This window comes from Octopus bimaculoides, chromosome 19 (genome assembly GCF_001194135.2).
Source record: "Octopus bimaculoides isolate UCB-OBI-ISO-001 chromosome 19, ASM119413v2, whole genome shotgun sequence".
NCBI lineage: Eukaryota > Metazoa > Mollusca > Cephalopoda > Octopoda > Octopodidae > Octopus > Octopus bimaculoides.
Window position 1 is genome coordinate 39,458,421 of NC_068999.1, and position 11,058 is coordinate 39,469,478.

The following is an 11,058-nucleotide window of genomic DNA, read 5'->3' on the forward strand; positions in this document are numbered from 1 at the left end:
TATATATATATATATTCATGGCAAATATTTGATATAGAATTTGGTGACGTTTAGTCATTCTACCTCATTTCTTCGTCATATACTAAATTATGGACAAGAGACATTTCTATGTAGAAGAACGCTTCGATATACAAAGAGCTTTGAAGAGTAATTAACAAGTAATTATCAACACTAATAAGAAGAGTCGCAGAATAACGGTAAAGAGGAGAGAGAGAAAATAGATTCTTTTGTCTTGCAGCGATTAATTGCATTGTTTTATTTTCTGTGTTTTAATCCTTGCCTTTCATCTATCTGAAATCGATGAAATAAATACCTACACTAGATGCAATCGACAGTGATGCATACAATCCGTTTTTCAAATGGTATGCCATTGTGTGAACTTGTATATTGGTTTTCGGAAAAGTTGCGACAAATTCTACCATTCTGTCTAAAACAGTACTACGTTTTATAGTCTATTCACTTCACACCAACTTTAAATGTCTTCGCTATATTTTCCTTTAGAATAACCTTCACAGGACACACACAGAAACACAAATACATACATATATATACTCTCACACACATATAAGTAGCTATATATGTAGATACATATATATATATAATTTAACTTAATATGTTTTATACTAAACATTAACTACCTTAACAAAACTCTAAATAGAATTGTAATATAAGCAAAATATTTTCGAATGATATTTTGAGAAAAATAAATATGTACACAATAGCAAACAATGTGGCAAGAGTTGAAAGCCGGCCCTACCAGTCAGGAAAAATATAGCAACATTAATATACATATCCTATGAAAGATTATTTGTATATAAAAATATAAAATACAAAATGTGAGGAAAAACAAACAATAGTATATGACTGTAGCTAAAGCTCCGCGTGTCGAAAATTCAGTGTGTCGACATGCAGAGAAGCAAAATGAGAAAACCCAAAGAAAATCAAATGAATAGAAGAGACGAAAAGAAGGAAAACAGTGGAGATTTATATAGAAATGAAAAAAAAATTAAAAATATGGTCAGTAACTGATTTTTATCAGATGAAATGAAATTTTGTGAGAAACCAGGCAGCAATTGATACTCTAAATTTTGATATAAGAGAAATTAACGAAACGTGACTGTAACACGTTTTTTGTTTGTGTGCTTTTAAATAACTAAAATGGCTCTTGAACGCTAGTATTTGTTTAAAAAAGAAACAAAAATATATACTGTTACTTCTTTGGTTACATTTAATCGATTTTCACACAAACTAAGCAACTATTTCACCAAGTGTTTTATGTTGAAAATGTTATACTACAAGAGAAATCGTATTACGATATTGATCGCCCAACTATGTCGAGGGTTTTCTGTATGTGAAATATATTGTCTTTCCCTTTGCATATCTGCATGTAAGTGATTAAATCTACGTAGGTTTTGTTGGTTATTTTGATGTGTTAACCCCCGAAGTCACAGCCAATATCAATTCCTTTCTATCTATGACCTTCCCATCTTTTTGCTAACGTCAGATTTCTAGATCTGAAGTTTCCAACGCGTCCTTCTAAAAACAGTACAGTTTACAATTGTCGAGAATATTTTTTACACCTCACATTCAAAGCGAAAACAAACAAAACAAAAGTGGATTCGAACTTGCGCCCTTCAATGTATAAGTCCTGGTCTATGCTAAAAGATTAGGTAGTAGCTAATAAACGTCCTTCAACAAGGAGGCTAGCTAACCGGTTCGTTAACATAGCAGGCAAAATGCTTAGTGACGTTTCGTCTGTCTTTATGTTCTAAGTTCAAATTCTGCCGAGGTCGACTTTGCGTTTCTTTCTTTCTTCTTATCACAAGTCACATAGATGCTGCTGTTTTTCCCAAATCATCAACTGATATTCCTGTCATGATCAGAACCGTTAATATCCCATAACATCCTTTTTATAATAATATGCAACGGAAGCCTATTTAATAAACTATTAGCTTAATGAATAGTGGCAGGTTTTTCACATCATAGTATTTATTAATACAAATATTCGTCATATTTTTCGTTGGTGACACTCGAAGAGAATTAGGAAAATATTCAATACAGGCCATCTTGAAGATAACATGTCCTCCCTGGCATACGTGTGTGTGTGTGTATGTATCTTTCTTTCTGCCTGCCTATGTGTTTGTGTGTGTATATATATTCATTTCTATATACGCCATATTTATTAGCTTTAGAGTACTGGAGATAATAATTTGCATATTATAAATATGGAATGTTTTCATGCAACTCCTGCAAGAAAATAGAAATATCTATTGTCGATATCGATCGCCACTTTGCTATTTAAGGTCCAAATATTTTGGCTACTACAGCGATAGATATATTTTAAATTTTCAACGCGATAGGCAACACGAATTCTTGTATGATTTTAAGCCATAGACATTTAACCTTTTATTCAACACAGCGTTCTGCTTGTGTGTATGAGATGAAGAGAATTGGAAGAGATATATGTAGAGAATGAAAGAGGAAGATGAAGAATATCCCATAAGCTAACGCCCTCAATCGTCCATGGACAGCTGTATATGGCAAGAGTAAATTAGAAAATATAAGTGACAAATCTAACTTAATTTACGTACTGCACTGGATAATGTGATACTAGAAGTGTATCATCTGATAAATGACGTGACTGTCATGGCTGGAAAGTTTTGATCATAAGTTCTGTCTCCTAAGTTGTTACTGATTGAGCCCCTAAAGTAGTGGATACTGGCATCGATTTGTGCTGTCTCTATCATCCTTTATCCCTGTTAGTAATGGAAGCAAACACAGTCAAGTGGTTAACTAGTTTTTCACTCAAAACATCAATTTGCAGTTTCGAACACAGCGCGATGTCTTGCGCAAGTATAGCCTCAGGTGGATCCAAGTATTCTCAGTAACCCCGAGTTGACAGAAGTTTTGAGAAAGCTAGTTTATAGAATAGAATGTGTTTTACAATGTCCCTCCTTTGTCATACTACTTAACACAGAGATTCTTCACATGAATTATATATGACACGCAGCATCTTACAAGTCAAATAATGATCATGTATCTATTTTATTTGACCGAAAAACTGAATGCCCTTCGTCGAAACAGATGGAATATTGTTCGTAACATACATTCAATAACAGAAAATTAAGATACAAATATTGAAAGCGCTTCCACTGATTAATTATTAATGTACAAACCATTATTTAATCGCATGATCTTTTCTCCCAAAGAATTTAATATTCGTGTACGAATTATAAACATTGTAATGTTATACGTGATGTTAAAATGCATATGTTTCATTCTGATTTCATTCTTATTACAAGCCTCGCTACATCTGATATCCATGTTTGTCTCAATTTAATGATCATTTTGTTTTTCGTTTTGTTAGGTGGGTAGATATCAGTAACAGCGTTGTTTTACATTTCGTTATCGACATTTAGTTTGATTAAGATAAATACAAACAAGTAATCATTCTTTCTATCGTCATCTATATGTGTGTATGTGTATATATATATATATGTATATATATATATATACATACATATATCTGTGTGTGTGTGTGCATGTATGTGCATGTGTGTATGTATGTGTATGTATATTTGTAAGTATGCGTTTATGTATCATGAAAAATAATTCGTGAATGTTTTCAGGATCTAATAGCTTTTCATTGCGAAGCAAATCTATTAAACACTTAGTCTTTCATGTTAGGGAAAGTATATCTATATTTCGTGTTAATTACCTTCACATAGAGCGATAGGTGAACATACAAGCTATCCCGACACACATGCGCAAGCACAAATATAGTCAATCATGTTGGTGAGTAAATGTTAAATGATACATTAATTTAATCAGTCATACGCAGAAGCAAAAGCCACCTACCTCTGTACCTTTCGCACATACATTAAATGAAATGCACGCAAACACGTATTATACGTAAATACGTAAATATAAATACACACAAACACACACACACACACACACATATATAATTAATAAATATCAGGGTAGGAATAAATTTTAGAAATGTTTACTACCAGTGACCTAGCACGTAGAAAATTAGTCAATAGTCTATATATTATTCATATAAATACAGTGTATATTTAAACAAAATAAGAGGTGACCATCATAGGACACCTAGCACGCTAGAAGGAGTAGCCAAAATCCAAACCACTATGAGGGATACATTTCGAAGGGAATGAACATTTTGGCAAATTGCTGGAATTGCTGGAATTGCTTGCATTATTTCTATTTGCTGCCGACTAAAAACTGCACTTGCGGGGTGCATTTGAAAAATTAGAATATATAAGCACGAGGCATATGCTGTATTGCTTTGTATTTATATGTTAATCTTGGCGTTCCTGCTGAAGAGAGCGCCGCATAGCAAATTACTTTATTTGCTAATTTAGAGCTCGAGACCATGCTCCATTTAAACAAAGAGCAATACTTTGAAGCAAATAATTCATGGATGACTTTGCTCTGAATACATAAAGTAAGGCTAATAACGCATGCAGTGTTAGTGATTTTTTTTTTAGTTCAACAGGAGTGAAGTTAGACAAATTCTGAATTTGTTTACGTTCGAAATTTCACTCAAATTCTTTTATGTTGTTTTAAATAATGGACACGTTAGCCGACGGAATCCCTGATGTTTTAAATGCCTGCATGATCTGAGCTGACTATTGGTTAGACAATGCAGAAGAACATCAATGAATTGCACACGCAGTTTCAATTTAAATCTGTTTATTTTGGCATGTTACGTCGGTGAACTATGTGAGAGTTCTAGCATTTACTGTCGTTCATTAAATATGAAATATATCACGGAAAAATATTGTGTATTGAAAGTATCAGTGAAGCCCCAAGGAAGATGAATAAATTATTAATGAATCGCGACAAAATTATTGAAGATAAAATATCTTCAACGTTTTACATTCATAATTTATATTGCCAGATATATGAATAGAAAGAGCTATGCGTTTTATTTATGACTTTTCACAAGTATTCATCTAATCCCGTTGCTGAAATCGTTAATATGCAGATAATGAATAATTCTCATTTTATTGTTTTATATTTGTTTTTAGTATTCAGTAATACAGGTTGTGCTAATTTCTGCCTTCTTTGCAATTTTCATTTAAGTTTCGTATATTTAGAGATAAGATAAAAACCGTATTGGCATTTATAGAACCATTTTGTATGCATTCAAATTTTGTTTTTAATGTGTATACTTAATTTAATGCGATACATAGCTTTCAGTCATGTTAACATGTGTATTTTTATGTTGCTTTGAAAAATAATTTACATATTTTTAACACCATTATGAAGGCGATATAATCTAATGTCATATTATAATGTATATATGTTCAGTAAGTGTGGTAGCAGGTCTGAAGGACATATTTTGAAAGACATATAGTCTACATAACGGTTTGCAGTACACACTGTGAAGGACAAATATTAAAAGGCATATTTTAAGGACAGAAAGAGACAGGTGATAAGATAGAATATGAACAATATATTACATCATAAATATCTAAGGAACATAGGCTGTTCTAACTTACAAACATTTAGAGGGCAATGTTTGTAACTCATCATGGTAACATTCTCTGTCTTTATAGAGCATTGTTGATATCTTGGTGTATCTACCACATATTGGAAACTGTGTAGAAAGCTTGGATATGATTCAATTAAATTTTATATGACTGTATTCTTATAAATGAGAAACTTTCTTTCAAGTTTTATACTTTTCATGTTTTGTGTTATGTTATCGTATCTTGAGTAGGGAAAAAAGATGTCTGAACGACGTGGCTCGAAGCAAAGAGGACCACTGATATAAGATGGCGAACATGGTTCGAAGGGCATTTCAAAGGTCACTGAAATACTTAGTATCATGGACATACGGGGTTGACATTGAAAGATTTACATTGAAGGATGTTGCTAGGTAAATATATGCATGATTTTATGGGTATGGATTGAAGCACCTTATTTGAGGTACATGTTTTCAAAATATCGACTGAAATGATAATTAAGGAAAGTTATCTAGGATTTCGCACTGAAGAATACCAACCGCTCTGGATTGAGCAGCTATCGCACAGACTTTCTCCTCCTATCTGCTAATCTGTTATATTATTCTACATCAATTGGGTTACGACATCTACAGACAAAAGGACCATGTTGGTTTTCCAACTCTTCTTTTCTGTCTCTCGTTCCAATTTTTGCCTCAATGTCCTTCGAGTTATTCTGTTTTTTTTTCATGGTTTCTCATAGACTAGCAACCTGGTTTTTATACGAATACATCTAACAATACCAACTGAACCTGCAAGATTGCTTAGAGACACATGACATGTAATATATATCTACTGAATTATAGGATCTCTAAAACACAAAACTATTAGTAGCTCTTTTGTAAATTGTGCATATTAAATAATATCTATCTCTCACTGGATGTGGTACATCCGACCTATAACGGAACAGTAAAATGTATACGTACGCACGTATGTAGACACACACACTTACACACACTTGAACGCACACACACGCATATACATACACACACGCAGACATATGTATATATATATATATGTGCATACACATACATACGCACATACAGACATACACACACATATATATAGAGAAAGTGAATGAGAAAGACAAAGGGGAAACATAACAGATGCGTTTCGAATATCTTCACATTATATGGTTTAAACACTTTGCAGCAGAACATATAAAGGCAAAGTTGATGCGAAATAACGAAGGATGCTGAACTATTTCAATAGGCACGCACATAAGATGAAGACAAGTATGCAGAAGGGAAGTCTTATATGCAATTCTTGATTGCATAATTCATATGAGCAAACATAAGTTCCTAAAATTCTATGTGTATCAGATTTTCTGAACTATTTCTCGTGATGGGGAATGTCATTTAATGCTATCGATACGCGGTGATTAACTCCTATCTCATTCTATATTGGCGTCAATCTTGTTCTCTGGAACTTTCCTTTAGTTCGAGCGAAAATGTGAATTGTACTTGTTTTTGTTGTAGTTGCAATCTTTTTGCTGATCTTGGTATTCTTTGTCGAGTTCCAAACAGCCTTGATAAAGCAGAATAATAATCAAACGATTTCCACACGAAAACACTCAGTGAATGCATGGGTTTTAATGTTTTTTCAATCTGCAATATATGGTCACCAGTACAGAGTGGACACCTCTTTGAAGACGCTGTCTGTCAAATAAATTTCTGTGCTTTTTCCCTTCTATTTTGAAAATTTGGTATTTGATTACCGATGCTTTTGGCCGAAACTCTAAAGATCATAAACAACCAAAATCGGTTGTTAGAAGTATCAGGGTATAGACATATACACTTCCATATACGCGCACGCACACATATGTGTGTGTATGTGTGTATGTGTAGGCGTGTATATACATGTATGTATGCCTTCATATCTAAACCTATCTATAAATATATATACATATTTATATATGTATAATTCTATCTATGTATACATGTATATATATATATATATATATATATATATATATATATATATATAGTTCAAATTTACAGAAAGCAAAAGACGAAGAAATGTGAAGCAACAATGTGCAGGTGTATTTGTTTCACATTCGGGAAGAATGGAAAGATCTTTGAAGTTTCGATCCTACAGTCCTCGACAGGATGGTTTGAGAGGAATAAACCTAACGGTGAAAGAATAAAAAAGAGAAAAAGGAATGAAAGAAACAATATGTAGGGATTAATATATGTGTAAGAGTATTGGTGAGGGATTATCAATCCGGGGAAAAATATTTCATAAGCTCTTTCTTGGCACACCAGGTTAATAATATTGTTTAGATTAGTGAAGAACTCCTTGTGTTCTTATGGTGGGGTTCGAGGTTAAAGTTCATTGGCATTCTATATTGTAATTCCGTGGTTGTGCTCCAATCAAACTTGCTTCTACACAGAGTGGTATATAAGACAAGGTATAAATAATGGTCATTGCATTTACTGGAATAAATTTGCCTTACACCTGTTTCCAGCAGTTATTGTAGTTGCGTTACTGATGGGTTTCTCTATTGGTTTATTGATCAGTTGAGAAGAGTGGAACGACCTGAAAGTTTAATGCTACTTTCGTCAGAGCCATTTCTGGTTATAACAAAGCAAGAATATAACATGCATGGAAGAGGTGAGAAAAAAAAAGTAACTGGAAGAGAGATAAAGAGGAAATGGGAAGATAAGTGATGATTTGAGAGGGAAGGACTAAGAGAAGAAGAAAGAGAAAGAACAGAGGAGGAAGACACTCGATAGAAGAAGGAGCGGGAGGAGGGAAGAAAGGGAAGTTATAAAATGTGAGTGTCTGTAATGGCGTCATCACATATGGACATATTTACATTGTTGTTAGGTTAGATAGTTTCCAAACGTATTGAAATTTGATGTGGACCGTTTACACACGTGATCAACATAAGTCTTTAATGCTTAGCCATTTGTACTATTATACATTGTAAGGGAATTTTATAAGAAAGTGAATGAAATATCAGCACTAAACATATTATGATGCGCAGGTTGAGAAAAATTCGGTCAGCTAGGATATGAAAAAAAGATAGATGGAGAGATGTGAGGGTGAAATAAAATGAAGTGAAGTTGAATTATTTAAAGTAAACTGCATCATTCCTTCAATATTCTGCTTTGTTATAAACAGAAATGGATCTGACGCAAGTAGCATTAATGTCGCTGGTCGTTCAACTTTTCTCAACTGATAAAAAGTCCAATAGAGAGACCTATCAGTAACGAACATATAATAACCTCTGGAAACATGTGTAAGTCAAATGTACTTCACGAAAGAGAAAATATGTAATGACCATAAATAATGGTCTTTATCTGAAGTCTACGGTCAGTTTGGCCGACCTGTGTATTTAAATATTTGATTTTATAGATTTCAAAATGACACAACTAAGTTTACATTTTGTATTTGAAATCAAAACCTCTGTAAATTAACAGCGCCACAATTTTGACCGACGGTCTATTCATTCTGCCAATCCGTTGCTGACGTTTTAAATCGTTCTTCCGATATTTGTTTATAAGAGTAATAAGAGATAGCATATTGAAATATGTATCTTATTTAATAGGAGTATGGAGTCGATAAAATCGATCTAAGTTGTAAGCTGTTGCTTTATGTTATCGAGATCGTGAGGCTAAAATGAAAAATTGATATCTCATATATACGAAATTAAAACACAAAGTCGTTAAAAGACGCAGAATATTTTGTCTGGTGCACTAACGATTCTGCTAATTCATCGGCATTGTTAAATTCACCGTCATTAATATCTAAATCAAAAATTCAAATCTGGCCAATGTGATAATGTTAATTAACCGAGATTATAACTGATTCGTGAAGAGCTTGAACAATAACAAAATTAAAGGCAAAAGAGGCAACACAATCAATCAATCAATCAATATATGTGTGTGTGTTTGCGTGTGTGTATACCGAGAGATACGTACACATACATAATATATACATGTATATAAAGATATATATATATATATATATATATATATATATATATATATGTGTGTGTGTGTGTGTGTGTGTGTGTGTGTATGTGTGTGTGTGTGTGTGTGTGTGTATACAATAAGTTGCTATATAGCTCTTCCAATTAATTAAAAGTCTAATCACGTTATGAGGTGCTATGTTGGATAATCTATTCTTTAGTAGCAATTCTGGCCATGTAATGCGAAATGAGATGCAGATAAGGATAGGTGATTGTATATTGATTTCTGTCAGGACCACGACACAACAATGTATAAGCAAATAATCTAATGAACAACATCACTTCATATTTGATTGATATGTCATCGATTAAGTTGACATTATTTTGTCTGTGATACTTATGTTATCGATTAAGTCAACAACATTTTGTCTGTGAGAGTTCTCTCATCATTCCACTTGAAACACAAAACTTTTGATTTTCTGGATCTAATGCTGGTACGTAAAGACACGAAATATCTCAACGTATATTTGTCAACGATTTTTTTTTAAATCGCGGCTACTTTAAACTGTTGCTGCTGTGTATTCTACCTACACATTAATGGTTCATCTGAAAATCCGATAATGAACACCGAACATTGATAAAGCTACTTATTGCTATCTATCGGACAAGAAATAAGGCTGTTCAATAAATCGGATTAGACCATTTGATATTGTTAATCTGATAATTAATGAGAGGATTTTAATTTAATTGAAAACAATTGATTTTTAAGCATTATATTATGCAATTTGGTGAAATCTTCATAGCAATTGATTCTTTGGTTTATTTTCTTGATGCATTTCATATTCATGAACGTCGGTGCTCTATGTTAGACCGTCGCGAGATATTGCATAACACGTGTCATTTCAACATATTTTAAACACAGTATTGATGAAATCTATTGATGGGGTTGCTATGAGATAAGCTTAGCAAAATTCCACCAAACATAATTAAAGATATATATTTATCGGCAAGTTATTTAGTAATTGAAGGAGACGGTAATGTCTTGAAGGAAAGTAATGACTCGTTGACTCTCTATTTATCTTCGACCCGCGACCAACAAAAAGTATGTAGAACCTATTTACTGTAGAAGATGATGAAAACGGAAAGTAACCATCGACATCATCGTAATTGACCATGACTGTCTTTAATCTCCATTTATAACCGCGGAATTCTATAAAGGTTGCGACTACAAGATTATATGTGTGGGGGGGATGTGTGTGTATGTAAATATATGTATTCCTTTTATTCCTTTTTGACTGCAGCCATGCTGGAGCACTACCTTTAACCGGGCAAATCGACGCCAGGATTTATACTTTGCAAGCCTACTATCGGTCAATTTTGCCGAACGCTTGGGACTGCCACATTAAATTGATTGCAAGCCATCACTTTATCGGGCTGCTACGGCATAACTAACTAACTCTCTCTCTCTCTCTCTCTCTTTCTATCTCCCTCTCTCTCTCTCTCTATCTCTCTCTCTCTCTATCTCTCTCTCTCTCTCTCTCTCTCTTTCCCTCAGAGATTTAGAAATGTAATATATATATATGTATATATATATATATATATATATATATA